General features: G+C 43.1%; 1 long non-coding RNA gene and 1 pseudogene across 2 annotated transcripts; one reads left to right on the top strand and one right to left on the bottom strand.

Annotated features, from left to right (window-relative positions):
• Positions 1 to 3,883: 3,883 nt before the first annotated feature.
• LOC150040059 (uncharacterized) lies at positions 3,884 to 10,981 on the bottom strand. Of its 2 annotated transcripts, none has more exons than XR_016534102.1 (4): positions 10,919 to 10,981; positions 4,566 to 4,692; positions 4,311 to 4,368; positions 3,884 to 4,022 (listed from the first exon to the last, which is right to left on the bottom strand). It is a non-coding gene; the product is annotated as an uncharacterized LOC150040059 (long non-coding RNA). The 2 variants fall into 2 exon arrangements; XR_016534101.1 differs by lacking the exon at positions 10,919 to 10,981 and adding an exon at positions 9,122 to 9,176.
• LOC150040060 (small ribosomal subunit protein uS2 pseudogene) lies at positions 6,790 to 7,743 on the top strand (annotated as a pseudogene).
• Positions 10,982 to 13,571: the final 2,590 nt, after the last annotated feature.

Raw genomic sequence — 13,571 nt, 5'->3', positions numbered from 1 at the left:
ATCAATGGAGTTTGAACTCAGGGCCTCAAGTTTTCTTTTACCAGTTCAACTGATAAGTCATACAGGAAGCTCTTTTTCCACATGGATATTTTGAGGTATTTTGATTTTTGCCTCTAGTGTGGCTCCACAGTGATCCTATTTTCAACTTCCTCTGTTAGTTGTGCCTGTGCTAACCAAGAAGAGGTACAATACTCTCAACCTCAGCTTCCCATATAGCTTCTAGAAGTCTGAGGAAATACATTTCTGCTGTTTGGATTTCCTTGTGGTAGCATTTAATGGCAGAGTTGGAAAACTAATATCCCAGGGATGTGGAAGGATGGCATGAAGAAAGGCTTGGCCAGGGTAAGAGGACTACAGTCCAGGTGAGGGAGAACGAGAGTGGGGCCAAAAGGGAGAAGGCCTCAAGGCATCATGCAGGGAAGGTCAGGAAGTAGACAACAAGCAAGTGTCATGCCCCTTGTCACTGTGAGAGTTCTAACATCTGACCACCTTTCCATCTCAGGGGAATCCCAAGATGAGTGAGAGTGAGATTGAGAGGAGCTGATGCTCCCTCTTCTGTGATTATTTCCAAGTAGTTGTGCAAAGAAGTTTTTATTCAACCAAATCAGTTAATGAGTACACTGCACCTTGATAAATGTCTCCTTTCCCATCTCTCCCAACCCTACTTACCTCATTTTACCAGGTTCCAGTTTCATACAAGTCCTTTGAATAGTATGGCTATATTAATCAAATGCATATGCACTTTACTTACTCATTAAATACTTGAGTTTAACTCACTCAGAATACACTTATGATTTTAATTTTGTGTTCACTTATCTTCATTCTGATCCTACTCTAGATGTTTGGGATGAGATGTCCCTGTCACTGGAGGAGAAATCAGGCATGTGGGCATTAAATGTTACATCAGAGATGTCCACAGGGTCCTGTGGGAACACAGTGCAAACGAGGGCGTGGGTCACCACCACCCAGATAATGATCATCCATGACCAGGAACAATTTTCAGTGATTACATACGTCCATGTGTGTGCACATACACAACAGACCCTAAAAATGGGCAATGGTGGCCCATGCCTGTAATCAGAGCTACTCAGGAGACTAATCTAAGGACAGTGGTTCAAATCCAGCCAGGGCAGGAAAGGCCATGAGACTAATATCTAGCAAACTATTTAGAAAATGCTGCAAGTAGTGCTGTGGCTCACGTGGTAAAGTGAGAGCATTGAACAAAACAACAAACTCAAGGACAGAGCCCTGGCTCTGAGTTCAAGCCCGAAGACCACCAAAGAAAAAGATAAAACTGGAGTTTGGCAGATTGAGTTCTGCAGCTTTGGGAGTAATTTATAGGAAGCAGCTCAACTTGTCTCCTCTCTTCCCAATGGCATCCAGTGATTGGCAGGATCTAGCTCACCCGTCCTATGCTTGGTCCTCAGTGAGGACACCCCTATACCCTAGCAGACTGGCTGGAGGCCCTGGCACTGGGGCTGTGCTGTCCCCACTCCCTTCCTCTGGGCTCCGCCCACACGCTCTCAGGCACACCCACTCTGCATAGGGGACAGTGGGAGAGGAGGCCTGGGTTCCTAGACTGGAAACCGCCTTGCTCTGCTCTCTGGGTAGTGGATGTACTTGGGAACTTCAGGAGGATGCAGCAACTTTCTGCCATGCTGCTCCCTTCAGCACCTGGCAGGATCAGGCCAAGTCCAGTTCCTCAGGGCCCCTCAAGGCCCACAGCCTTCCGTGTAGCCCAGGAGGCACAGAACCCCGCATGGGTCCCCTTGGGCCTGGCGCCGGGCTGGGTACTGCTCTTCCACTCAAGCCTTAGCTCATCTTATCGCCCTTGCTTTTTTTCTATGTTTCTTTTGTCTGTTCTTCTTCCTCCTTTTTACCTCTCTCTCCTCCCTCCTCATTTTGGTCAATTAGAGATAAGAGTCTCAATGAAAGTTCTTTCCAGGGCAGGCTTCCAACCGCCATCCTCAGATCTTGAGTCCTCCTGAATAACTAGGATTACAGATATGAGGCACCAGCTCCCAGCCTGTTTTGATGCAAACAGTGCTGTTCCTATTACCGTTTTGGGTATAGTATATCCAAACAAAGTAAACCTGGGTGCTGGAGGCTCACACATGGAATTCCAGCTACTCAGGAGATTGAGATCAGAAGATTAAGTATCAAAGCAGGGAGGGGTTAGGGGTGCACAGGAAAGTCTGTGAGTCATCACCATTTAATCAGTAAAAAAGCCAGAACTGGAGATGTGGCTCAAGTGGTAGAGCTATAGTCTTGAGTTCAAAAGCTAAGGGACAATGTCCAGTCCTGAGTTCAATCCTCAGTACTACTGGTGCCACACATATCTGTGTGTGTGTGTGTGTGTGTGTGTGTGTGTGTGCACAGAAAAGTTACATGTTCAGTATTACAAAATGCATGCAATATTTTTATGCTGTTGTTTCATATCAGCCCGGGACAGTGAGATCTACAGTGAGTGAAAAGATTGAGGCATGCCTCCTCACCCACCCATCCTTCACTCAGCTACTGGTATCTTCCAGGCAGGCTGCTGGTATCTGCCCACTTCCTTCTGGAAATCTCAGGATCCCATCCCCAGCTGGGGACCTTGGGAGATGCCTGTATCTAAATAAACAGCTCCTTACACTCTCCCAAAGCTCAGGGTACAGAGGATCACGGGGCTCTGTTCCTAGATTGGTTTATTATTGCAGAAAAAGAGCAGTCTATGCCAAGAACTCTCTTCATCCCAGGATACCAAATAGCAATGATAACTGTAAGGATACAGAGGAAACAGCTTCTCCTCTGGAATGAAAATCACTAGCCCTAAGCTAGCCAGGGTTACACTCATAGTGAGATCCTGTTTCAAAAGAGCAAAAACAGCCAGGAGCCAGGGGCTCATCCTATAACTCTAGGTAATCAGAGTTATAATAAGAACAAATATTTTCCCATACTGCTTAAATCTGTAAGGTTTCTCTTTAGTGTATTCTTTCATGTCTGTGAAGATGGTAGGGAAGAACAAATGCTTTCCCACATTGCTTACATTTATAGGGTTTCTCTTCAGTGTGAATTCTTTCATGTCTTCGAAGGGAACAGGGAAACACAAATGTTTTCCCACACTGCTTACATCCATAGGGTTTCTCTCCAGTGTGAATTCTTTCATGTCTTTGAAGGAAATGGAGAAGAATGAATGTTTTCCCACATTGCTTACATGTGTAGGGTTTGTGGCCAGTGTGACTTCTTTCATGTCTGCCAAGGGAACTGCGAAAAACGTATGTTTTCCCACATTGCTTACACCCATAGGGTTTCTCTCCAGTGTGAATCCTTTCATGTTCTTTAAGGTAACTAGAGAAAGGGAAGGTTTTCCCACATTGCATACATTCATAGGGGTTTTCTCCAGTGTGACTTTTTCATGTCTTCGAAGGGCACCAGAAAAAGCGAATGTTTTTCCACATTGCTTACATCTATAGGGTTTCTTGACAGTGTCAATTCTTTCATGTGCTTTAAGAGAACTAGAAAAAGAGGATTTCCCACATTGCTCATATGCCAAGGGTTTCTCACCAGGGTGGATTCTTTCATGCCCTTGAAGAATACTAAAATGAGGGCAAGATCTTCTACAATGCATACTTTCACAGCAGTGTTTAACTTCAGTGTCAATTTTTTCTTGTCTGTGAAAAAAACTGCTAAAGGACTTTTCACATTGTTTAGCTGCAAATGGATTTTCCTCATTGTGCATTCCATACCTGATTTTCCCCTGATGGAATTTCCTGTAAGCTCTCCCATATGCTTTATGAGTGTTGTGGCTGTCCACATATACTGATATGTCCTGATACTGAAAAGATATTTGTCCTGTGTGAGCTCTGAAAGGCATACCCATGGGTAAAGGAGCAAGGATGGTTTCTCCAAAAATATAGTTTTTGAAAGATGCAAGTCTGGGTAGAGTTTTCTTATTCATGGTATGTTCTACATTCTGTTGGAAGGCTTCATTAAACTGACTCTCTTCTTCAGATCCATAGAGCCTCTCTAAAAATATAGTTCTGAAAAACAAAAGGCAGACAAACTAAGAACTTTTTTAAAGCACTAAACCATTAAAAAGTATCTCCTGTGCCTGCATGGTCTTCTCCAAATGGTCTCCATAGTGTCATATTTTAGACTTCTGAATTTACAAATTTTGGAACTCCATTTGTATACATGTTAAAAGAAAAATGTCCTAAGATTAAGTCAATTTCTATCCTTATGTATTTGCATTATCTGTTTAGTTTAAAAATTTCCTGCCACCCTACAATATTTGAAAGAACAGTATTGTTTCTGCTTAGTGCAATTACCTTTTTTCTTCCCTGGAGTTTTAGTTAACTTCACTATTTTCTTGTCCCTGCTTCTTTTCTAAAATACAAACACAGAAACCATTGATTCCTTCAACATTACAGAAACAATATTAAGACTACATCACTTTTCATGGCATAATGAGATCATGGTATATTTACAGTCATATATTCATCTACATGTTCCATTTTTCATTCTAAATCATGCAGCATTACCAAGGGCAGGAACAGCTCACAGTTAAGTAAGGGAATATTTACCTATGGAGGCCAGGTTCTTAAATGTTTCCCCCATCACATCTTGGTAGAGCTTCCTTTGAGAAAGACTTAGTAAAGCCCATTCTTCCAAGGTAAAATTGATGGCCACATCCTCAAAGTTCACAGTCTCCTAAAATATTCCACAAATAATTCCAAAAGCAAGAGTTAAAAGCCACAGAACTGGAAATGAGATTCAACTTATTAACAACAACAACAAAAGAAACACATATATTGTGTTGCCTAATCAACAATTTAACATTCACCAGCCATCTTTTTTTTTTGGCCAGTTCTGGCTGGAAATGAGCATTTCCCATCTCCTGGGGCCAGTAACTCATGCCTATAATCCTAGCTTCCCCTCTGTATGGGTGAGATCTGAAAGAAGTGAAACCTGCAGGGAAAGCACCTGAGCCCCTTAGTGCTGGTCATAATAGTTCCAACAGTAATAGTCTCACTGTAATGAAAAGCCCAAGAATAAATGTGCTCACTACTGAATGCTCCCAGTCCTTTAAAGAAGAATCAAGAATGTTCCATAAAATGGAAAAGGAAAGAACTTTGCCACACATTCTGTGAAGCCAGTATTAGTCTGATAGCCAAACTGAACAAAGATACCACAAAAACAGAACAGAACTATTTATATATATAAAGAATGTCTACGTAATTCATCTTTTGGCAAGTGTGGATACAGAAAAAGATTAGAAAGACACACCAGAGTGAGCATGGACTAGTATTCACCTACACAGTAAATCCACACTTGTTTATATTATGTAAATTTAGCCTGAAATAAACAACTAATTTATTTGAAGAAATCTATTTCATCCTATACTCTCAAGTCCTGAATAAGAAATTTTCCATCTTCCACTCACATCATAATAGAACCTACTGAAATGGAGATGCAAAAGAGCATTTCAGTTGAGTTCCAGTGGCTCATGCCTATAATCCTACCTGGTCAAGAGGCTGAGGTGTGAGATCTGAAACCAGTCTAGACAAGATACAAAACTCCATTAAGGCTTATATCTCAATCACCAAAAAAAAGTTGAAGCTATGGCTGAGTGGTAGAACACTAGTCTAGAGCAAAAAAGGTAAGAGACAGTGCCCAGGTCTTGAGTTTAAGCCTCGGGACTAGTATACACACATATACACTGACAAAAACAAAATACTAAAAAGACAAAGAAAAGGGCCTGGGAGAAGCTGCCTCAGTGGCTCATGGTTTGATGGAAACCAACATGGCAATGCTTCAAGGCCTTAGAGACCACTAGCACTGGGCTGGTACAACACAGCACAGGTCATTCTATGGGACACTGAGGAAAACTTTAGCAGCCAGGAAATGGAACTCTGGTTCCTCTACACCGCCTTCTAGTCCACTCTTACCATCATGAAAGATTTTTCCAGAGGCCTAAAATCAACCAGTCATGAAACACTCCCTACAACCTGGGAAGGCTGTGACTTGTGTTCTACTTATCTGTTATCACTTGTGACAACTAAGATGTTATGGTTTGGGAACATGATTTAATTATCCAGCAGCTGACAATTCAGTTGTAACAGCATTCAGGCTTATCCCAATCCATCTCACTATATAGTCACTATCCACTAAAGGGGCCAATCTATAACATGTTTTCCCTACCAGATAGCCAGTTCTGTGGGTCTTGAACTCAGCCTAGTGTTATCCCTTTTAAGCTGTTTTTGTTTTTGTTTTGTCATTGTAGGGCTTGGACTCTGGGCCTGAGCCCTGTTCCTGAGCTCTTCAGCTCAAGGCTACCACCCTACCCCTTGAGCCATAGCACCACTTCCACTTTTCTAGTGGTTAATTGGCGATAAGAGTCTCATGGTCTTTAGTGCCAGGGCTGGCTTTCAACTGTAATCCTCAGATCTCAGCCTCGTGAGTAGCTAGGATTACGGGTTTGAGCCACCTCGGCCGGCTCCTTAAGTTGTTTTGTGCAGGCCTGGCATTCTACTACTTGAGTCATGACTCCACTTCTGCCTTTTTGGTGATTAATTGGAGATATGGACTTTCATGCCAAAGAGAGCTTCAAACTGAGCTTCCTGAGTATTGACAGTTTAAGAGGGGTGAGTCAGGGTGCCAGGCTGCCAGTCCCCAGCCTGCCAATGCTACAGAGAGGCAGCACTCTGGCAGAGTTCATGTTCCCATGCATTCAGACAATATTTGAAAACAGCTTATGAAAAGAATCAAAGGCTTTCCGCGCTCACCAGGCCGGGCTACATACGTTGTTCTTGATTCCCGTCGTAACTTCCCAGGGAAATTCACACAATGTCCGGAGCCTTGGACGTGCTGCAGATGAAGGAAGAGGACGTGCTCAAGTTCCTGGCGGCGGGCACCCACCTGGGCGCCACCAACCTGGACTTCCAGATGGAGCAGTACATCTTCAAGAGGAAGACCCACGGCATCTACATCAACCTCAAGAGGACCTGGGAGAAGCTGCTGCTGGGGGCCGCCTGCGCCATCGTGGCCATTGAGAACCCGGCCGACGTCAGTGTCATCTCCTCCCGCAACACCGGCCAGCGCGCCCTGCTCAAGTTCGAGGAGGCCACAGGCGCCACACCCATCGCTGGGCGCTTCACGCTGGGGACCTTCACCAACCAGATCCAGGCCTCCTTCCGCGAGCCGTGCCTGCTGGTGGTGACCGACCTGCGGGCCGACCACCAGCCGCTCACCGAGGCCTCCTACGTCAACCTGCCCACCATCGCGCTCTGCAACACCGACTCGTGGACATCGCCATCCCCTGCAACAACAAGGGCGCACACTCTGTGGGTCTCATGTGGTGGATGCTGGCCCGGGAAGTCTTGCGCATGCGCGGCACCATCTTTTGCAAGCACCCGTGGGAGGTCATGCCCGACCTCTACTTCTACCGCGACCCCGAGGAAATCGATAAGGAGGAGCAGGCGGCCGCAGAGAAGGCCGTCACCAAGGAGGCGTTCCAGGGCGAGTGGACGGCACTCGCACCCGAGTTCACGGCCGCGCAGCCCGAGGTGGCCGACTGGTCCGAGGGCGTGCAGGTGCCCTCCGTGCCCATCCAGCAGTTCCCCACCGAGGACTGGAACGCGCAGCCCGCCACCGAGGACTGGTCTGCGGAGCCCAGGGCGCAGGCCACCGAGTGGGTGGGGACCACACCCAAGTGGTCCTGAGCGGGCGAGGGCCATGCCTGAGAATAAACGATTCCCCTAGTGCCAGCCAAAAAAAAAAAAGAAAAGAAAAGAATCAAAGACACACTCCAATTTGTTATCAGATTTCAAGGTATTTTAGGATCTCTGTACCAGGAATAACTTTGTATATTCTCAACTTCTTTGGGGGCTTTGAACTCAGGGCCTAGATGCTGTCCTTTAGGTTTTTTATGGCTTTTGTTACACCACTTGTGTTTGTTCTTTGAAGGCAATAACCTGTACTATAGGAGTTTGTCATGACTTTTGATAACTATTATCTGTTGTTTACAACACCAATGAGTTGGTAATCCAACCCCAACTAGATGTCCAGTTCAGTTTTCATACCGCTCAGGCTTTGCACAATCTACAAAAAATTTGGAATCAGTCCAAATCTCAAGATCAAGTTTCAAAGCCAGTGTGGGCCACTGTTACATTTTTTTTCTTTTCTTTTCTTCTTTTTCTTTTCTTTTTTTTTCTTTTGGCCAGTTCTGGGGCTTGAATTCAGGGCCTGAACACTGTCATTGGGCTTTCTCAAGGCTAGAGCTCTACCACTTGAGCCACAGCACCACTTCCAGCTTTTTCTATGTATGTGGTACCAAGGGATTGAATCCAGGTCTTCATGCATGCTAAGAAAACACTCTACCACTAGGCCAAACTCCCATCCCCAACTCTAAGACTCTTATTTCCCAATAAAGTAGTAAAAAAAAGTTGGATATACAGGTGTAGCTCAAGTGGTAGAGTGCTGACCTTTAATGAAAAACTAAGAGACAATGCCTAAATCCAAGTCCTGGCCTCGGTATCCAAAATACACAAAGGATTTCTAGAGTAAGAACCAATTTTGCTGTCTTTTCTCATCCCTTCTCTACAATTCTATTCTATTTTTGCCTTCTTTAGAAAGCAAAGCTCTTTTCTCCCTATCCATGTAAATGTTATGTTTCTGGGTTTCCTTCTATCAATAAACCCAGAAACCGGAAAACATCTGACCCATCATGGTCAGATGTTAATCAGCCTTTCACTTAAGAATCAACATCTGGCCAGGCCCTGGAAGCTCACACTTGTAATCAGCTACTTGTCAGCTACTCACAAGGCTGACATATGAGAATCACGGTTCAAAGCCAGCCCAGGCACTAAAGTCTGTAAAACTCTTATCTCCAGTTAACCACTAGCTGTGGCCCAAGAGGTAGGGTGGTAGCCTTGAGCTGAAGAGCTCAGGGACAATGTCCAGGCCCAGAGTCCAAGCCCCATGGCTGACAAAAGAAGAAGGAGGGGGAGGAGGAAGAGAGGGAGGAGGAAGAGGAGGGAGATAGGGAGGGACAGGGAGAGGGGGAGGGGAGGAGGAAGAATAATTAACATCTGGTCACTGCTCTCACAGTTGTGACCACTTGCAGTAGTGGCTGTCTTACTTCCACTCTGGCCCAGACCTGTCCTATCTGGTCCTTGGGGTATAGCTGCTGTCCCAGCCGTGTTCCAATGCTGCTCCTCTTCTGGCAGCTTCCCAGCCCCTCTGGAGCTCTTCAACAGGGCTGGAACTAGAGATATTTCCTCCTCTGCCACCTGCTTGTCCTAATAATGCCCAAGATGGCATCAAACTCCTGGGCACAAGAGATTCTTTCACATCGGAGTCCCAAGTGGCTGGAATGACAGACTCCTGTAAACAATTTTATATGCAGTGTCTTCAGCCTATTTAAATAAATATCAAGCAGTATGATAGCTGGCTTTTATGATCTTTTCAAAATTCTGAATCATGTCTGATAATAGAAAATTGGGAGAGCAGCCTCCAGCACCACTACACCTCCTGAGGAGCAGTTATATTTGGCACTAGAGGCAAAAATCCTTCATCAGTGAATCCAAAATCCTTTATCAGTGAATCAATTTGAAACATCTGCCCCACCTCCCGTTCTTTGTAAAAACCAGGAATAACTATGTTCACATTTCTCCAGCACTGAAAAAGAAAGTAAAAACCTGGGCTCGATGGCTCACACTTGAAATCCTAGCTACTCAGGAAGCTGAGATTTGAGGATCTTGGTTCAAAGCCACCCTGGGCACTAAAGTCCATGAGATTCTTATCTCCACTTAACCACCAAAAACCCGGAAATGGTGCTGTAACTAAATGGGTAGGGGGGTAGCCTTGAGCTGAAGAGCTCAGGGGCAGCAGTCACGCCCAGAGTTCAAGTCCCATGACCAAAACAAACAAAAAAAGGTAAAAAGATTTCTCCTTCATCTGATTTTGAGCACAACATTCATGTTGGCTTTGATGATGGTAATGAAGAATTTACTGGCAGGCCACAACAGTGGGCTTGGCCGATTCAGACCTCAAAATATCACAAAACTAGAGTAGTAGAAGTATCTGTAGGCTGTGCTGAATGTCTTCTAGTTCTAAAACTCTTAACTCTGTGAAGCAGAAACATATATGTTTGATTCCTCCTGAGAAAAATGACTTCCTTTCCAGTACACTAAGCACTGAATTCCAAAGGATCAGAAACATCAGCAACAACAGAGAAGATGGGATGAAGAAGCTATACCTCCTGTCATTGCCCTGTGAACAGATTGTGCAACATTAACTTACACACAGTCAGTATTTGACCCTATTCCTGCACTAGGTGGTGACGTTAATGCTGACAGTAGTGTCAAGTTTTCAGACAAAAATAGACCAGGCTAGGAACCTGGCTATAGTAGAGTGCTTGCCTAGCATGCACAAAGACCCGAGTTCAATTCCTCAGTACCACATACATAGAAAAAGCCAGAAATGATACCATGGCTCAAGTGGCAGAGTGCTAGGCCTTGTGGAAAAAAACCAAGGACAGTGCTCAGGCCCTGAGGGCAAGCCCCAGGACTGGCAAAAAAGGAAAAAAAAGTCCATTGTTTTTATATCTTGGAGTTCATTTCAGTACATATATTATTTTATATAAATATGAAAAGGTATACAGGCATTGCACCTTTGTGATTCTTTCAAGAGAATTCTCTTCTGGTCTCCCTGTATGTGAGTAGCTAGAATTCCTTTATCATTTGTCATATCCCAGTGCATTTTAGATCTAACTTCAGCATAGTAAAGAGAATATGAGCCCTCTGAGTTGTTTTCATTTTTTATACCTATTCACAACTCAATCAACTTTTAGGACCAATATGTTAGCCAGCAATTTGAAATCCTCAAGGATGTTTTTTTTTAAGAGAATACTTCCATTAGCCACAAGCAAACGTACTGCAGAAGAAGCCAGGTTGACAGGCAATTCCTGGCTCATCTCTCTGATCCTCCATGGTGAGAGATACTCAGTCACCACAAAGTCAGCCAGGCTGTCCTATCACAACAAGATCCCTGTGATTTCAAGATCAAAGTAATATGAGTTATTGAGGGCTTTCTATCTGCCAGGCATTGTTCTAAGCACTTTTTATACTAATAACACATTCAGTCCTCATAGCACCACGGGGTTATCCAGGGGTATTATTAATCCCTGATGTACAGTTTGGGAGCCTATCTTCCAGAAAGAAGCTATTAAGTTTGAAGAGTCTGAGACTCTTATCTCCAATTAATCTCTAGAAAACTGGAAGTGGGGCTGTGGCTCAAGGGGCAAGGCAGTAGACTTGAGCTGAAGAGCTCAGGGACAGGCCTGGAGTTCAAGCCCCATGATCTACAAAAAAAGAAAAGGAAAAAAGAAGCTCTTCAAGCTGGGCACATAGCCTCGGCTACGATTATCCTAGCTATTAGGCATAAACACTCATGAATGCCTCATTAAAAGATTGGAGAATGGGCCAGGAGCATAGCCTAGTGATAGAGTTCTTGCCTAGCATGCATGAAGCCCTGGGTTCAATTCCTCAGTACCACCTACATAGAAAAAGCCAGCTGTAGTGCTGTGGCTCAAGTGGCAGAGTGCGAGTGTTGAGCAAAAGATGTCCAAGGACAGTGCCCAGGCCCTGAGTTCAAGTCCAAAGACTGGCAAAAAGTTTTTCATAAAACAATTTAGGAGATGAGTATAAAGAAAAAGAAACACTAAAACCATAGAAACTGCCATCATCCAGAAAAATTAACCACTAACTTAGTCCTATAACCAGATAGTTTGCTGATGCTTTTGAATTTTAATATGTTCAGATGATTCCTTTCTGGATATAAATACACATATGTGCAGATACTATCTCCTAGTACTGGCATTGGGGCTTAAACTCAAGGACATGCTCTCCTGTTTTGGCTTTTTCCTAACTGAAATACTAGGCGAAATAGGCACCCTAGCTATGATTCTGTGTCTGAGGAAGTTGTATCTGCACATACATGTTTGGATTACTGGTCAGTGGCCTCTGCATCCTAAAAAAGACATACTGGCCATACAGGGCTTATCGGAGCCCCATGTATATATGATCTTTCATTTCACAGACAGGCTTCTCACATTTAATATTCCATTGCTCTTGAAAGAGGAAATTCATCTTGTCAGAATGTGATCTTCACAACTCCCCACAGCTCATTTTGTTTATATCATTATTCTACAGATTCCTTCTATGGTTCTTTTAATTTAGTTATTTTGTATTATTGTCATTATAAAGGTGATGTACAGAGGGGTTAGTTATATTCATCAAGTAAAAAGTACATTCCTATGTGGACAATGTCATCTCTTCCCTTGGTGTCTCTCAAGCACAATTCTTTTTTTTCCATATATTTTTATTGTAATTAATAGTAGGGTTACATTATATTCATAAGATAGAAGGTGCATTACTTCAAAAATATTGATACCCTTTCTCATGTCCTGTTTCACATTTCCCTCCCCCCTCCCCTCTCACAACTTAATTTCCCCCTTTCCCTCTCCTATTTCAAATAACCAATTAAGCATATATAAAATATATCAGATAATAAGGTGAAGTATTATAACAATAGGAGATAACCAAGGGACAGTAAAACAGATGAGAGATAACATAGTACATCAAGGACAACAATCACTCATTATATGGCTTTTGTTTCTACATCCTGGAGATCCTTTCATTTAGAGTCATACTATATGGCTTTTTTTTCTGTGCTGATCTTTTGCTCAGTGGCAAGACATATGTATAAATATTTTCTTTGAGCTAGGCACCAGGGACTCATGCCTGGAATCCTAGCTACTCAGGAAGCTGAGATCTGAGGATCAGATTGAAGCCAGTAGTGGAAGCAAAGTATCAGAAGTGGAGCTATAACTCAAGTGGTAGAATGGTAGCCTTGATTGTAAAAAGGGAAAGGATAACATTTAGGCCCTATGTTTAAGGTTACTGTGTTAGAAAACAAGAGAAGGCAAGTTTGCATTTCAATGTAATCTGCTTTTTCACCTTTCTTAAGTAAGCAGATTTAAAAACATAGAAAAGTGTTATTAGTGAAGAGACTAATTCACAGCAGTGATATTAATTGGAACAAAAGAAAAGATCATGAGAAAGAATATGTATAGGAATTTAGGGTTATGTGCTTTCTTCAGCAATAGATATTTGAATATCATAAGTAAAGGACTGTGATTAGCTGAAGATATGTGAAGCTAGTTTTATAGACTCTGGGTCAGAAAGGTCAAGTATTTATTTTTTCTTTTAATTGTTACACAGCATTTCACAGAAAAATTCTGAAGCAATGAATAGTGATGAATATAAAGATAAAAACTAGTCATAGAAACTGTCACCATACAAAAAGTTTCAAAATTATCTCCTAGACTTCCATAACAAGTTAGATTGCTGATGTCTTTGAATATTAATATGTTCAGATAATTCCTCCCTGAATACAAGTACCTATGTGCAGATATGATTATACAATCTATCATCTATAAGTCTGTCTTTTCTATCTGTCATTTATGTACTTCCTGGTATTGGAATTGGGGCTTGAACTCAGGACTTGTCCTCCTGTTTTGATTTTAT

Source organism: Megascapheus bottae, unplaced genomic scaffold (assembly GCF_031878675.1).
Source record: "Megascapheus bottae isolate mThoBot1 unplaced genomic scaffold, mThoBot2.hap1 HAP1_SCAFFOLD_103, whole genome shotgun sequence".
NCBI lineage: Eukaryota > Metazoa > Chordata > Mammalia > Rodentia > Geomyidae > Megascapheus > Megascapheus bottae.
The sequence above is the reverse complement of the archived record's forward strand: the minus strand, read 5'-3'. Positions and strand labels throughout refer to the sequence as shown.